The following is an 18,003-nucleotide window of genomic DNA, read 5'->3' on the forward strand; positions in this document are numbered from 1 at the left end:
GGAAAGATCAGTGATAGGTGAGTGAAGATAGGAGGTGATAGTGATTGATCGGTGGGGAGTGTGGAGCAGATGGTGGGAAGGAAGATGGACATTAGGTCTCCTCCAGAGGGCAGATGTGAGTCCGGGGGTTGGATCTGGGATCTGGGTTTGCCAGGGGAGATTTGTAAACCAGTGAATCCAATGTTCATGCCGTGTTTTGGGGGCTTCCGAGGCAGAAGATGAGGTGTTACTGGTAACATCCTGGTAATCTCTTCTCAACCATCTCCGGCTTAATAATCTCCTTCCTATAACAGAACTGCACACAGTACTTCAGAAGAGGCTGTATCAATATCCTGCACAATCTCAGCATGACTTCCCAACTTCTAACCTCAAAGGTATGAGCAATGAAGTAACCTTAAACACCCTACGCCACAACTTCAAAGAATTATACCTGCGCCCCTGGGTCCCTCTTTTCTATGTAACTACCAAAGCCCAGCATTAATTGTATAAGTCCTCCCCTTGTTTGTTTTTTCAAAATGCAATGCCTCACATGTATCCATGTTAAACTCCATCTGCCACACCTCAGCCCAGTGAGTGATATTACTGCCCCCTCACACTCCCCCTTTGGATTAAACGACAATCCCCTCTCCAGAAGGCCTACAGACACCAACCTTGAGTTTCCCAAAGACCCAGTGCTTGGTTTGCCTTGTACAGGCAGAGTGAGGAGTCCATAACCAAAAGCTGGAAAGGAAACAGTTGCCTTGTATCAATGAATGATTTTAGGACGAGGGAAGCCAAATGATTGAGATTTGAAATAGTGACAAGTATTTTGGGCCCAGAATTGTGCTCCTTTCTCCTCTCTGGTGTTCAGTATTGATATCTACTCGAGATCATTAATAGTGCAGAGTGTGTCTGCAGGATTTCTTTCCCTAATATAGCAGACTACTGGCAATAACCATGTAAACAAGAAATCATAGCCAAGCAATTGAAGATGTTCATTCGTTATCTCAATGACACAGCGAATGCACTCAACATCCTTTAGTTGAGGCGAATAACTTGTACTTTTTTTTTCAATTAGAAATGTCCCCTGTATAATTTTGTAATGTTAATCAGAATTTAATAAATCCACACACTTCAAATATGACCCGAAATCTGGGCATGATTTAGGCCTTGTTTAATGGATGGTGCCCACGTTTCTGCGCCGGAGCTCTGGATTCGATTCCAGTCCATGACTGTCTGATAGTGCCCCTATCTCTGGAGAAGGTGGAGTGGAGTCATGTCCTGTGGAGGTGTGTCACAGCATGTTACAACAGGCTGATGAACAACATACAAGAGCATCATGTTGCAGCTTTAGGGGCTAATGCTGAATGATGGTAGTGTCCCTATCACTGCGCCGAAAAATCTAGTTCCAACTCCCACAGAGCTGTTTCATAATATATCTGAACAAGTTGATGAAACTTTTTTGGAATCGTGCCTTGATGGAGAAGGAAGAGGTACCACGACTGAATTTGAGACTATAGACCCAGGACGACTGAAAGCACAGCCAACCCTCTTGATTGGAGTCACATTTACACTTTCTAGAGGTTTATAAAATTATGACGGGCATGGATAGCCCCCCTCCCCCCCCCCCCCCCCCCCCACAAGGTAGGAGAGTCTAAAACTAGAAGGCATAGGTTTAAGGTGGGAAGAGAAATATTTGAAAGACAATGAAGAACCACTTTTTTTCCTGCAGAGGGTGGTGCTTCTATGGAATAAACTGCCAGAGAAACTGGTGGAGGCTGGAACAATTATAACATTTAAAAGGCAACTGGATGGCCTTATGATTAGTGGGACATGGGCCAAATGCTGGCAAATGTGAGTGGATCAATTTAGAATAATCGGATGGCATGAACAAGTTGAAGGGTCTGTTTCCCTGTTGCACATCTCTATGAATCATTGATTTAATTAGTGAAGGTCTCTTTGTAATCTTCAGCTGTTCACCATTATACAAACACTGTTCACTGTACACCAAAACTTGATGTCATTCGCAAATTTGCGAATATATACCTTCTGTAACTCTCATCTAAATCATATATATAAATGACAAACAAAAGTGGACCCAACAATTTTGCCTCTGTATCATCGCTGCTCACAGGCTTCCTGTTCAAAAACAACCATCCACCACCACCCTGTCTCCTGCCATTAAACAGATATACACAGAAACACACACGCAATCACACACACATACAGAGACACCGACGCAACTATGTCTTTAAGACAAAGGTTAAATTAAAACAACGATCGAGAGTTACAGTGAGAAGGCAGGAAAGATGTGTGGAGAAACACACCCGACAGGATCAAATAGCAAAGTAGACTTGATGGGCCAAATGGCCTAATTCCAATTTCATATGCTCTGTGGCCTTAAGGTGTCAGGATTATTTTCCAAGGGTGCAGTAGAAGCTAAGTTTGATAAATACTTGACTGAACAGTCAATTTGACTGTGGGATAGGTTTGAGGGGCTGAATGGTATATGTTTGTTCCTATTTGCTGTGCCCTTGTTTCTGAAAAGAGTAGGTGACTTGCTATGAGGTTAACACGCTTTAATATAAAAGGGGTCTCCCATTTCCATTTGAGATAACATTGCTCCTTTCTCCTTTGCATTATGCGATCTGTGGCGTTCTCATCCCCCGAGAACAGTGAAGTCTGGGTCATTGAGGATATTCAAGGTTGACCTTGACTGATCATTGATGGCCAGGAGGGTCAACATTTATTGGGAACAGACAGAAAAGGGGTATTCAGTTACAATCAGACCAGCCATGATGTTTCTAAACTGAGCAGCAAGTTGGAGAGGGGACGAATGGCCAACTGCTGCTCCTACCTCACCCGTTGTTCTGTCAATTCACCTCCAAGGCTGTTACAGAGGGAGAGAAAGATCCCATTCAGCCAGTCAGCATCGTAACAATACAGCAGGTGGAGGCCATAATGCACCTCTATGGGGTTAGACAGGAATAGAATGAAGTATTCAAATCATTTCAGTAAATTACACAGCACAGTAGGACGCCATATAACCATCCCAGGCTGTTACGCAGGAGCAGGGGCGCCTTGAGCAGCATCAGGAAATACAGAGAAGAGATCATTACTGATTTTGTTTTTGGCAAGCTGTAACTAGTGGAATTCTTCAGGAATCTGTGTGAGGTCATCAACAAATTAGAATCCACACCAATGAGTTGGATGGAGAGGATTTATCTCAGTTTGCTCATACATCAGGATAGTCAATCAATAAGATGTCACGGAAGACAGAGCGTCTCCAATGAAATACAGACAGGGAGGGCAGACCGTCTGCAATAGGATACAACGGGGGAGCGGGGGGGTTCAGAGCGTCTGCAATGGGATAGAGACAGAGGAAGGGCAAAGCATCTGTAATGGGATACAGACAGGGGAGGGAAGAGCGTCTGCAATGGGATAGAGACAGGGGGAGGGACAGAGAATCAAGCGATGGGATACAGACAGGAGAGGGCAGAGCGTCTGCAATGGGATACAGACAGGGGACAGTTTTGAGCAAACCTTCAGCAGAAAAAAGTACAACATTTCTGTGATGGGAATTTTCTGTTTTGGAGAAAAGACAAAACAGCAGAAAATTATTTAAATGCAAGGAGAATGCAGAACAGAGTGGTACAGAGGGATCTGTGTGTCTTAGTACATGAATCACATCAAATTACTCTGAAGATGCAGCTGGTGATTTGATAATAAATGGAATTATTCTGTTCCGTGTAAGGGGTGTTGTGTTTGATCTTAGCGATGATTTTTGCATCAGTACAGGGCATTGTTGAGATCACATCTGATGTATTATGTGTCGTTATAATTGCCTTAACTGATAAATACAAAATTGCTTTCGAAAGGTTTCAAAGATTTTTCTCTTTACTCATTCTTGGGATGAAGGCATTACTTTACAAAGAAGGAACAGTTCGACCTGAGAATGAGAGATGTTTTATTGACCGTATAACATCTTGAGAAGAGTGTAGTTGGTAAATACCGGATGGATAGTTTTTCTTATTTGGGAGAATAAAATTGCGGAAATAATTTAAGAATAAGCCAGGTTCAAAGGAAAGGTCATTGGACCGAAAAATTGAACTCTGATTTCTCTTCATATCTGATGCCAGACAGGCTGAGCTTTTCCAGCAATTTCTGTATTTGTTTAAGAATAAAACATATTCATCTTAACACAGACATTGTGAAGTCATCAAACGCTTATGTTTACACTATGCAGGCACATATCAACACATCAACAAACAACTGATTGACTGCTTTCCATTTCAGGGCTATATACAGTGCAGCCCTCCTGAGCAAGTACCATTCCAAATTTCCCATGGAATGGAAAAAATGTGAATGCACCAATGTCTTCCTGATGAAGGGACTGTGCTCAAAGTTTTCACTCTCCTGCTCCTCGGATGCTGCCTGACTCGCTGCGACATACCAGCACCATACTTTGCGACTCTGATCTCCAGCATCTGCAGTCCTCACTTTTTCCATTACTGAGGGCTGACCCCTCTACACACTAAGCAAAGTAAGGTATTTGGAGCTGACTGTTCAGTTCTGGAACGTTGCATTTGATTAACACATAAATTAAAAAAGAAATTACAATTCAACAATTATTCATTCCGTCCCAGAGTTACAGTTTTAGTTCATGGAAAGGCAGTTTGATAACAAACAGTAAATGACTGAAGAACTGCGAGGTACAGAGTATTCCGTATTCTATATTCCAGGCTGGATGTCCTTTACCTTAATGTTGGCAATATTATCGGACCGACAGGTGTGATAAGGGAATGAGATGACATTTTTGCAGTGTGACATTTTTGTCATCACAGAGATGTGTTTGAGGGTGGTCAGTGCTGACAACTCAATATTCTGTGGTACAAGAACTATGGGCAGCATAGGAGAAGGGTAAAAGAGAAGGTGGCGTTGCCTTATTAATTATGGAGTCAATGACTGCAGTTAGCTAGCATCATATCTTGGAAGGGTATTCAAATGACGCTTTGTGGGTTGAGGTTAGGATCAAAACGATGACAGATGCACTGCTGGGGATATATTACCGACTCTCAGATAAAAGAAAATACAGCAGCAGATATATAACCAATTCACTGAGGTGTGTAAAAACAATAACAGAATTATTATATTTAGACATTTCAATTCCAAATATTCATTAGGACAGTGATTTTTTTTAAAGAGGTGAAGATGACTTGACATTTATTCCAGAGAGACTCTTATATCAACATGGAGCAGATACAACGATGGGCGGGGCAGTGCATAGGCGTGACTGTGGGGAGCGAAGCCAGTCAGGTGCCAGGCAGGTTGGGGAGAGCATTGCAGGACCAGTGACCGAGACTCAACCATTTTTAGCTTGTTAAGGAAAAGACCAAAAGAAAAAGGCTTGAAAATTAAAAATAATTTGGATGATGGAGGCAGATCTTACCAAGAGAAAGATAGGATCTGGCCACAGTACAGTTACTTCCAAACTGTAACAGAAAGCGTATAGGTGGGGGGTGGGGGGTGGGGATCACATGCTTACAATGGAATTGATGAGAATGTCACCACAACATGTTACACCAAAGATGAAATTTAGGAAAACCAGCCCGGAGAGCCTGGGATATTTACACATTTCAGAATGGAATTAACAATGAAAGAGAAGCTTAAAACAGACATAAAGGGAGCAGGTCAATGGAGGTCCCAGAAGAGGAGAGAACGTGAAGGTCTAAACTCAAGAAAGTAAGTAAAAGAGCAAAAATAGGGTGGGGGTGCAGCAGTGATAAAAATATTAGTGGGCAGTATTTTCAAGACTCCAAAGACATTTTATCGGTTTATTAAGGGTAAGAGGGATAATTAGAGAAAGAATAGGGAGTATTAGGATCCGAGGAGGTAACCTGTGCATCGAGCCAGAGAATATGTCAAAGACCTATTACATATTGGTCTTCAATTTGGAGGAGCAGTTACTGTATTCAATGTCTGTTCCTGACAGTGTGATCTTGAGCAAATTGACACAGAAGCTGAGGAAGAATTGGAAGTTGGTGTATGATAAAATGTGGCCAAATCCCTTGATCCGGATGAACTGTATCTTAGACTGATGTGGAAGATGAGGGAGGAGATTACAGGTTCTTAAACGTTGTGTTTCGTTTTCTTTTTAGTTTTGCCTGTGGCCACAAAGTTGGTATGATCGAACATGATAACATCTAATGTAGGTTTAACTTCCACACAGAGTGCTGGAAAAAAAAGCCATGGGATTTAAGACCACCAAGTCTCACATCAGTGGGAGGGAAACAATTGTAGAAAATTGAGATAGCTGTTGAGGAATGATCACTAAATATGTTCAAGGCTGAGATGGACAGAGTTTTAAACAAGGGTTGCAGGGAAAATGCTGGAAAATGGAATTGAAGGTTATCAGAATAAATGTACCCTAATTGAAGGTTATCAGAGTCAGCGAGCGGATGGGCATTATATCGCTCATATGTCTAATGGCAAACTTTTTCAAATAGCCTGTATTCACTGGAACACCAGCATCTCTCCCTCCAGAATGAGACACAGTTTGGAAAGCAATCAATAGATTCAAAGAATTCACAAATGCAGTACTAATAGACAGAAAAGATCAGAGGACTGCGACAACGTGGATTGGCTGTCAGGGTGAATATTTGCATCTGTGCAGTCACCACGACGAGAAAGAAAACCTCAGCAAGACACTCTCCAAGTCCAAGTATGGGTCTGGTGTCAAGGGGTGCTTAAGTCCCAAACAATGCATCACTGCCGTGTTTCCCTCCTGCCTGAACCAAAACTAAATGTGGAGTGGTCTATTGACGTGCTGTTAGTGGCAGAATAGGTCGTAATGCTTTGGTTCCAGAGGCTTTGGTGAGCAGAGGCTCAGCAAAAGGTACAAGTTAGCTCACGTAAAGTCTTTTTAATGCTAGTTTGACAACAGTTGAGATGGCAGTTAGGGCAGTTGCACGTTCCACCTGCGGGATGTGGAGCTCAGGGAGATTTCCACTGTCCCTGATGACTACACGTGTGGGCAGTGCAACCAGCTGCAGCTCCAGGGAGACAGTGTTCAGGATCTGGAGTTGGCTGTTCTCCGGATCATCCAGATACAGAGCACTTCAGAGGTAAGAGCTTTAGTGAGGTGGTCACACCCAAGTCCCTCCCTTAGCCGTGTTTCTTTAAAGACTGTCATATCCCAGTCCCATGTAAAGATCTAATTCATGAGTTCGTCATCGCTACCTGTCAGCCGTGTTGCATTTAAATAAATGCAATTTAATCCAACAGGCGTTCCTTGCTTCCTGTCGTGTTCCAGGCAGAGAGTAGCTGGATGACAACCAGGAATGGGGAAGGGAGTAGGCAGAGAGTGCAGGAATCCCCTGTGGCATTCCTCTCGAAAACAAGTATACCATTTTTGATACTGACTTTGTGGTGTTGAGAAATGGGTGTTAGGAAATGACCGTTTAGGGGAAAGCAGCAGTAGCCAGCTTAGTTGCATTACGACTGGGGCTGGGGAGCAATGGGAAAGGATAAAGTAAACAGTGTCTTAGAGATAGGAGATTCTGTGGCCTCAAACGGCAAACCAGGATGGTGTGTTGCCTCTCAGTTGTCAGTGTCCAGGATGTCTCTGAGTGTCTGTTGGAGTTGGGGGTGGGGGGTGTGGGGGGTGTGGGGGGTGGGGGGAGGTGTGAACTGTTAGAAGTCATTGTGCACGTTGGCACAAATGACACAGGTAGACATAGGAATGTGGTCCTTCAGAGTAATTACTGAGAGCTCGAAGAAAAGTTAAAAAATAGGACCTTGACAGTCACCTGATGACTTCCATTGTCATGAGCTAGTGTAGGTAAGAACAGGAAGATATGGCGGATAAGTATGTGACTAAAGAATTGGTGCAGGGGGTGGGATTCATATTTTTAGATCATTGGGAGGTTTTCTGTGACAGAGCTGACCTGTTCAAGAGGGACTGGTTGCACATGCACTGGACGGGGGACCAATATCTTCGCAGCCAGTTTTGATCGTGCTACAAGGGCGTGTTTAAACGAGATTGGCAGGAGGTGGTATCCTCAAGAGCAGGGAGGCAAATGTGAGGCTGGAAGGAAATACAGTATTCAGAAATAGTACGCTGAAAAGACAGACCAGGCTGGAACATGATAGGGAGGAAGGAATTTCCTGTTGATTAAATTGCATTTATTTCAATGTGAAAGGGTTGACAGGTAAGGCCAATGAATTCAGGGTGTGGATAGATAATCGGCACTGGATAGTCGAGCAATTACAGAAACATAGCTGAGGGATGGATAGGACTGACCTTTAATGTAAAATGATAAATGCATTAGGAGAGAGATGGTGGAAAGTAGGAGGGGAGTAGCATTTCTAATCAAGGGGAGTAGAAAGCACTGATCAGAGATAAAATAGCTGATGAATCATCCAGTGAGGCTTTGTGGGTGGAACTAAGAAATAAGAAGCGGATGGTTACGTTATTGGGGTGGTACTATAGACCCCCTAACAGTCAATAGGAATTACAGGAACAAAAATATCTAGAGAGTTTGGGGAGACTTGCAGGGAACATTCGGGTTGTCATAATAGGGGTTTTAACTTTTATAACACAGACTGGAACTGCCAGAGCATTAAGGGATTTGATGGGATGGAATCAATTAAGTGCGTCAGGAAAGTTTCCTCCAGCAGTATATAGAGGGTCCTAATCGGGAAGGGGCAATATTTGACCTACTCTTACGAAATATATCAGGATAGGTGAGTGAGGTGACAGTAGATGTGCACTTTGGGAGCAGTGACCATAGTTCTGTTAATTTGAAAATAGTTATGGAGAGGGAAGAAATTGGTCCACAGATTCAAGTTCTAAATTGGGGCAAGGTTAATTTTGATAGACTCAGAGAGGCGTTTGCAGGGGTTGATCGAAATAGTCTGTTTGCAAGCAAAGGGACCTCCAGCAAGTGAGAGCTTAAGATCTATATGTTCCTGTGAGGATGAAAGGAACGTTGACAGGATTGAGGAACACTGGATAACAAGAAATGTTTAGGCTTTGACCAAACAAAATGTGGAGGCGTGGCTCAGGTAGAGGCAGCTTGGATCACGGAAATCCCTGGAGGTGTACAGGGGATATCGGAGTTTACTGAACAAGGAAATCAGGAGGGCGAAAAGGGGGTATGAGATAACCTTGACTGAGAAAATCAGGGTGAATCCAAAGAGTCACTTTAAGTATATTAAAGGAAAATCATTAACTAAAGAGAGAATAAGACCCCTCAAAGACCAAAGTGGACATACATGTGTAGTAGTACCATAAGAGATAGGCAATGTTCTAAACAAATATTTCTCCTCTATATTTACAGTGGAGAAAGATATGAATATATGGGAATTTGGGGAAATTAATGGTGATATCTTAGGGACAGTCTGTATCACAGTAGAGGAGGAAATTGATGTACTAGAATCTTTGAAGTTGGAGAAATCTCATGGTCCTTACCAGATATATCCAAGAACACTGAAAGGGGCTAGAGAAGAATTTGCCGGGGCCGTGGCTGATAATTTTGATCATCAGTTACCACAGATGAGATCCCAGAAGACTGAAGTTTAACAAATGTGCACTTAATCAAGAAGGACTGAAAAAATAAAGCCTGGGAAATACAGACCAGTCAGCTTAACATCTGTGGTAGGTAAATTACTTGAGAAGATTCTGAAGCATAAGTTTTACATGCATTCGGAAAACAGGGTTTGATTAGGAATAGTAAGCATGGCTTTTTGAGTGGAAGTTCATGCCTGAAGAATTTGTTAAATTACTTTGATGATGTGACCAGGAAGGTTGACTAGGGCGGGCCAGTAGACGTCCAAATGTGTGGTGCTGGACAAGAACAGCGGGTCAGGCAGCATTGGCGGGGAAGGAAAATCGACGTTTTGGCATATGTCTATCATCAGGAATGTCCAAGGTTTCGATACTCCTGCTTCTTGAATGCTGCCTGACCAGCTAGGCATTTCCAGGGCCACACTTTGCAACTCTGATCTCCAGCATCTGCAGTGTTCACTTTCTCCGAGGGTGGTAGATCTGGACTATATGGATTTCAGTTACACCAGAACAGGATAAGGCTTTTCAGCCCCTGGAGTATGATATACAGTTACAGGAGGAGGCCAATCAGCCCTCAAGGCAATAGAACTAGACCCATTCTAGATCATGTGCTGATCAGGGTATTCAGCTACTTGAAGTCAATAACACAGGAAATGGAAGAGGCAACAAAATGACTGGCCTATGGGGTACATTGGAATAACACCAGGCTATATAGCCTGTAAAGCCTGCCCTTCCCTTCAATAAGGTCAGGGCTGATCTCTTCCGGCATTAATTTCTCTTCTCTGCCCAATTCTTTGTAGCCCTCAACTCCCTGATGTGTCAAGATCCACTAACACCACCCTGCTCCCCCAAACAGTTCAGAGATGTAGCTGTCTGAGATAGAGAGGCCAGAATAGTCACTACCCTCTGAGAGAAGGAAACAGTCCCCACGGATTTACCTTGACCTTTGACATGAACAAAATATATGAGCATAGTATCAGAGTGACTGACCCTGACATCACGGCAGGGCGTGACTGAGGAATGTGTCAAGTAAACTGAATAATTTTGAACCTAATGGGAATCAGTTGTAAACTCCCAAGTGGTTGGGCCATTCAGGACACCATGTGGCTGGTGCAGATCAATCGTCTCAGTCCCTAGATATCTATGTTGGCGACCTTTAGGGTAGCTTCCTCGGCACAAACATCTTCAGCTGGTTCATCAACGTCTTACCCTCCGTCATTAGATCAGAAGTGAGGATGCTCAGAAAATATCGCATAAAGCATCAAAACATGGTCGACATTCCAGCTCATGCTGTTAACATCTAGGTAACATTCATGTAACAGTACTACTGGACCCTGAACATTTCCAAAGAACTAAAAAAGAGCAGCTCATTCTGTATCCCAAGGTGGTGTCACAGAAATGTGAAAACGCCATTCAGCCCATTGAAGCTATTGGATAAGAAGAGGCACAGCCCATTTACTATCTCTTACTTATTGCACAAGAAGAGTTTTTTAAAAAATACAAATGTTGGAATGCAGGAGATTGGAAGAACACAACAGGCCAGGCAGCATCAAGAGAAGAAGTCCACTCCTTGGGCATAAGCTTTCTTCATGACTGGGGGTGGGGTAACGGTGTGTACAGATAAAGAGTCGAGGTGCAAGAGTAGGAGGAGGCGGTGTGGTGAGGTGGGGAACACAGGTAGAGGGTACCACCGGGTTGGTCAATGGGAGGAATGAATCCAGTTGACAGGTGGAAGATGGGTTGATCAGAGGAAAGGAAGGAGGAGAGGCTGGGAAGGGAGTCGGTGTATTGGAAGGGAGGTTACTAGAAATTGGAAAACTCAATGTTGAGTCTCCCGGGCTGTAGGCTGCACCGGTGGAATATGAAGTGTTGTTCCTCCAGTTTGTGCTTTGGTTCGTTGTGGCATTGGAGGAGGTCAAGGATGACCATGTCGGAAATGGAGTGGGAGGGGGAATTGAAATCGGAGGTGATTGGGAGGTCAAATCAGCCCTTTCAGGTCCAGCTGAGATGCTCAGCAAAGCATTCCATTTAGTTTACATTTGGTCTCCCTGATATAGAGAAGACCACATCAGTGGCACCAGATACAGTTAACGAGGTTGGATCCCATCACCTGACACATCTTCCACAAGGACCAATCACTTCACTAATTTTGGTTCGTGCCACACTCCCCACCAAACCCGCCAATCCCCACTGGCAACTGACCCTGCAGATGAAAAAAAATGCATCACCTGCTGGCACACCACCTTCCTCATCTCATCCAAGGCCCCAAACAGTCCTTCGACGTGAAACAGAGGTCACCTGCCTCTCCATCAACCTAGTTTACTGCATCAGGTGCACCTGGTGTGGTCTTCTCTACATCGGGGAGAGCAACGTAAACTAAGGGCTCATTTCGCCGAGCATCAAGTCCGGGCCCACAGCGGCCGACCTGAACTCCCAGTCACCACCCATTTCAATTCCCCTTCCCAAATCCTTTCCAACATGACCTCCTTGGCCTCCTCTGTCGCCACAGTGAGTCAGACCGCAAAATGGACGAACAACATCTTACCTTCTGCCTGGTTAGCCTACAACCTGGAGGACTCAACATTGAGTTCTCCAGTTTTAAATAACCTTCCCAGCCATGGCCCTACTCCCTTTCCAGCCCCACCTCCTCCCTCCCATTCCACCAAATGACCCCGCCTTCTAGCTCCCAACCGGATTCATCCCTCCCATCGACCAACCAGGTTGCACCCACCACTTGTGTCCACCTATCTGCTACCTCACCATCCTGCTGCTCTCCCCACCCCAACCCTCTTTATCTGCAGTTCCCCCGACCCCCACCCGCAGTCCTGAAGAACGGGTATACTTGAAGTGTTGACTTCTCCACCTCCTGATGCTGCCTGACTTGCTGTTTCTTCCATCCTCCTGTTTGTCTAATGTTACACAGGAAGATAAGGAATCTAGTCAGCACAACACGCAGGTAAGCAGCTACCACCGGTCACCCAATAATGAACCTCTTCCCTGGAACGAGGAAGAGGACATTCAGCCACCCGAGACATTGACAAATGAACAGAAGAGGCCATTCAGACCGTCCACACGTGTTACATTAACATGGTTTGCTGATGGTAAGGAGGCACACCGGATGGTTTGTGGCACATCTCAAGGAGGCATCTTCCATCTCCGAGAAGACAGGGCTAGTCTTCTGTATGGATGTCAGAAGCTTTTGAGAATGACCAAACCTGTCAGAATGTGGCTGCTGACAAGTTTGTGAACAACATGATGCTCAGTGCAGGGTCTCACTCCAACCGTGCGTTGAGACGGAGAGAGTTTGGTCAGAGCCTGGAGCTGTCTCTCAACCAACATGGGGGCTCCACAGAGACATGTAAACTATCACAGAGTCATAGAGTTCAACGTGCCCTTTAGCCCAAACTGGACCATTCAGACTAAAATGTCCATCCATACTAACTCCATTTTCCTGTACTTGGCCCATGTCCTTCTTAACATTCCCTATCATATATTTGTCCAAATGAGAAAACATAAATTGCGGGAAACACGTAATATTTAACGGTATCAATGCTTATTTTTGAAAATAATGAATATTGGTCTATAACGCTCAAGTTTTATTGCAATCACTTTTTATTCTTTTTACGCATTACAGATTAATCACTCATTTCCTTCACACTCTCCTTGTGGTACCTTCAACGCAGGGATTACTCTGGCGCATTGCCTGTATTCTGTCTCATTGTGGCAAGGAGATCATTCCTCATAAAGGAGAGAAAATCTGTTCACAGCTTCCCAAGTACTGTTTCAATATCACTTTACAAATTCAGTAAGGTGTCTTCATACTTAAACTTCCATCATTTTGCAATGAAGGACACTGTACATTACTGTGCTGATTACCTACTGCTCCGTATGAATTCTATCAGTGTCTCATGACCAAGGACATCCACCTCCTTTTCAGCAAGAACACTTCCCATCATCTCACCTTCGCATAAATACAAACTGGGAAGGATGATTGGAGATGGTTGCAGATGCTGCAGAGGTGATGGCCTAGCTGTATTTTCTCTGGAATAATAACGCAGAGACCCAGGTGATAACTGAGACCCCGGTTCCGAATCCCACCACGGCAAATGTTGGAATTTGCAATCAATCAAATATCAGGAATTGAGAATCTAATGAAACCATTGTGTTTGTCCTACCTGGAACACTAATGCACTTCAGAGAAGGAAATCTACTGTCTTCACCCGGTCGGACTTACATGTGACTCCAGACCACAGCACTGTGGTTAACACACAGTTGTAGTTTGAAATGGCCAAGCCAGCCGCTCCGTTATATCACTCACTAAAATTTTCAAGTAAATGAAACCGGGCAGACCACAACACTGACTACTTACAGCCCACAGGCTGCAGTGGGTCAGGGAGGCGGTTCACCAACACCTTCTCAAGACCAATGAGGAAAGGGAATTATATACTGGCCCAGCATCCCATTACTGAATAAAAGAAGATGATCACACTCAAGGAAGAGAGACAAAGGGACATAACTCACTTCAAACTGGGACTTTGATGTACACCTCACATGGGCATGCATTTCAGTAATATGGGAACAGGAGAAAAATAAATAAGATTAGTCTGGACTATTATTTCCACTCCAGCTAATCATCAACAGTCCCTCTGTTTGTTTCTTTCTCTCTACCTCTCTCTTTCTCTATCTATTCAACTCACTCCTTCTCCCTTTCACAACAGCCATCCCTGTCATCAACATCAAACAGAGCTGCATTCAGTTCTGCTGTATGGTGATTGGACGCAAAACTTCACTTCTATTTTTCTCTCGACCTGAGGCTGCCAAATCTGTTCAGTTTCTCTGGGACTTACTCGTTCCTTTTGTTTCTGATCTCTCGAGGCATTTATTTTCCTCTACCTTTCATGGGATGTCTGCATCATTGACAGAGCAGCATTTGTGGACCTCACTAAATGCCTTTTACTGTGAGGCCATTCCTTAAGGTATTGGGTCTGACGTCAGTCTTAATTCAGATCAGGCAATAACGTGAGATTTAATCACCAAAAGACAACAATGAAATAGATAAACTTATTGACAAAGTGCTGGTGGAATTATACTAGTAAAATTCACTTTTATTTCCAGTTCCTGTCATTTGAATTTAAGTTCTGTCATCATCTGTGATAGGATTTAAAACAGTGTCCACAGTGTAGTTACCTGGGCCACTGAATTACGTGGCCAGCGACATTACTACTCTGACACCGTGTCCCTGTCATGAATTTACTTTACAGACAAGAACAAGATTTTGATGGAAACATTTGTAACGGAAAGAGTGATTAGAAGAGAACAGGAACCATAAAGTCTGACTTTTACCAAGGTATAGATAATGGTTTATTTAGCACTCGCACTGACGTCAAGATGGGGTCTGGCGATACCATGGAGCTGGGAGTGGGTAGCTTTGGTGATGGAGAGAATACCAAGACATAAATCAATTTGGGGAAAATAGGTACTTTGTTATTGTGAACAGTCTTGTTTTCAGATGTTTGTGTGTGCGGGGGTGTGGGCGGTTCTGAAATGTGTGGGTAATGAATGCATTTGCATTTGAAACTGAAGACAATAGTTTCAGTATTTACTAAATATAGATAACAGAAATAGCACTGAAGTTCACCATGGGATTAATAAATCGATAGTGATGGGGAGACTTACCAGGAACACCAACAATAGCGAGCATGGGATAGTAACCAGCCTGAATAATCCACAGTACACCTAATATCCGAACTGGTAATATGTGCCAATACCAGGAAAGATACAAAAGACCCCAAGATAAACTCCTGTCCATTGTTGCAGCATTCCAGTCTATTGTTCTTAGATTCTGAACCATTGATGCGTCATTCCAGTCGACTGTTCTCAGATTCTGATCCATTGTTGTCATATTCCAGTCTAACGCTCTCAGATTCTGATCCACTGTTGAAACATTCCATCTACTGTTCTCAGATTCTGGCCCATTGTTGTAACATTCCAGCCTATGGTTCTCAGATTCTGATCTCTCCTTTCCCTGTCGCTGCAACTGCTGATCCTTGTCAGTGTTGCTGGTGATTCATCTGCATCAATAATGGGATAAAGCATTGGAAGAAGCCCCGTACAAATAGAAGAGGAAAACTATCCAGTGACATAATTAGGATCCATGGAGAGTGACATCAATCACAGTCACTGAACAAACAGATCCAGATAACTCCTTTTGGAATACGACCTTCAGTTCAAAATAACAACTGGATCGAATTGAATGTTGACATCGCTGGCTAATGGTCACATCTCCCATTTCCATTTGTTCTCGTGAAGTTAATTGTGAGGGAGAATTATTGACGTTTTCTTAATGCGGGTTAGATGATTCTGCTGTGTTATTCATTTGCAATACTGTAACCACCTGAACGCTCCACCATGACCATCCACAACAAAAAAATCACAATGTAGATGTGGTTTCCATGCTGGTCTCTACTTGACTAGAACAGGCGACAAGCAACAGATTCTCAGTGGATATATTTGCCCTGACCATACACAGGAAGTATGGATATGTCTGGACATTCCACTCGTGACAATGCTGAATCTTCAACACACAATATGATTGAGCACTGTTTTATGTAAACTAACAAACACCTTAATACATTGTATTGGCTTCAAATCGGTAAGACTTACATTTTTGGCATTCAGTCCAAAGCCAAATGTGGCATGTTCTCACAAAGCCAGTCCTTTTACAGGGTTATGTTGTCCTTGGTTTTTTTGAAAGAGGGTCGAAAGGACCCAAGATTCCAATATGTCAGAATTTTGACAGGTTCGTTGGGGTCCTTTTGTTTATACCTAACAGAACATGCCTCATCCAAGAAGCCTTGTAAGTCTCTAAAAAGTACCCTGTATAATCAAGAGGACCTGTCCAGCTCCCTAGCTGTACAGGTTGGATCAGTTCGGGGTTAGTTGAGTCAGAGTCACTGGACGCTCTCTGCCTCCTTCTGCCCTTCTGACATTATAACCAGTAAGCAGTTGTGTCAGTTTTATTCTTGGTGCTTAGGGGTTTTGTTTATTGGGATTGTTGCAAGTATATTGGAACATCATCTTTAAATCGGTATAGCCTGTCAGGTTCGGATACGATACGTTATTCAGGTATTCTGTTTTCGGTTCCTTATGTTTCATTTGGTAATTTGGCAAATAAATGTCATTTGTTTAAAACTCGGCAGTCTGACCAGCTAATTCACTCTGGGAATATCAGCTATACACTAACCTTCAACAAGTAGCAAATTTATCGTCCGTCTACCTGCTTAAAATGTTTTGAGTGTTCGGGTCTGGTCCATAACAGATGAGGGGCCTTCGCGGAATTTAGACTGCGAGTGGCAGGTGATATTGTCTCTTATTTCGTGTGTTGATTTGGTGAGTAAACAGAGCTTCAGATAGCAATGGTTCCTGCAGGAACAAAGCTTGTTTTGGAGGTGGAGAAAGTGACCTTGGGGGTTTTACAAAATGCACATAAGTCCAAGCTGCAGGAATTCGTAGACAAAGGGAGTTAAAGCTACCGTCTGATGTGAGGAAAGATGAGATGAATGCAGCAGTAGCTCGGCATTCCAATTTGCTGCAAACTCCATCAGGATCTGTGGAGATGACTAAACTTCAATCGCAAAAGAGGCAGCTTGAGTTGGAACCAGAGGTGAAGCAGTTTGAGCTACGACTAAAATCAGAAGAGGAAGAAAGATAACGAATAGGTTTAACAGAGGAAAGAGAAAAAAAGAAATAGCTTCAGCAGGAGAGAAAGAAAAATAGGGATCATTTGAGCTTCCGAGGTGGACACTTAGAATGGAACGTCAGCTGAAAAGGATGAGGATGAAGGCTGAAGGTAAGTTTAGTGAGGAACAGAGTGAAGATGGGTAAACCCATGGTGAGTCCAAAGCCTGGTGAGAAATGTGTTTCAGTATATTCACAGCTTGCCTAGATTAATGAGGAGGAAAGTGGCTAAAGAATTTCAGTGGGCAGTGACCATGTCGGTTTTGTTGACCCAAACAAAACTTGTAGGTAGAGCTAGTGAGGTATGTGCAACACTATCAGAGGAGGGATCCGGGGAGTATGAGAAGGGGAAAATGTACATATGAGCATGTGCCAAAAGCCTACAGACAACGTGAGGAATATAAGGAAGGATCCTGTTCGAACCCATATTGAGTTTGAAAGAATCAAACAAAGTAATTTTGATAGATGGATAAGAGCTTTAAAAAGAGAGCAAACCTACAAGGCTCTGAGAGAGACAATTACTTTGGAGGAGTTTAAGCATTCACATAGTGCAAACTCATTTGGAAGATACTAGAGTAATAAAGGCAAGACTGGTAGCTGAAGTGGCTGATAATTATGACTGGTGATTATTGTTATAAAACTTGTTTTGGCTTCCAGAGTCAATTTCAGTCCATGATGGATAGAAATTGGGGCAAAGAGAAATCCCCAAGTGGGAAAGG

Source organism: Chiloscyllium punctatum, chromosome 50 (assembly GCF_047496795.1).
Source record: "Chiloscyllium punctatum isolate Juve2018m chromosome 50, sChiPun1.3, whole genome shotgun sequence".
Classification (NCBI taxonomy): domain Eukaryota; kingdom Metazoa; phylum Chordata; class Chondrichthyes; order Orectolobiformes; family Hemiscylliidae; genus Chiloscyllium; species Chiloscyllium punctatum.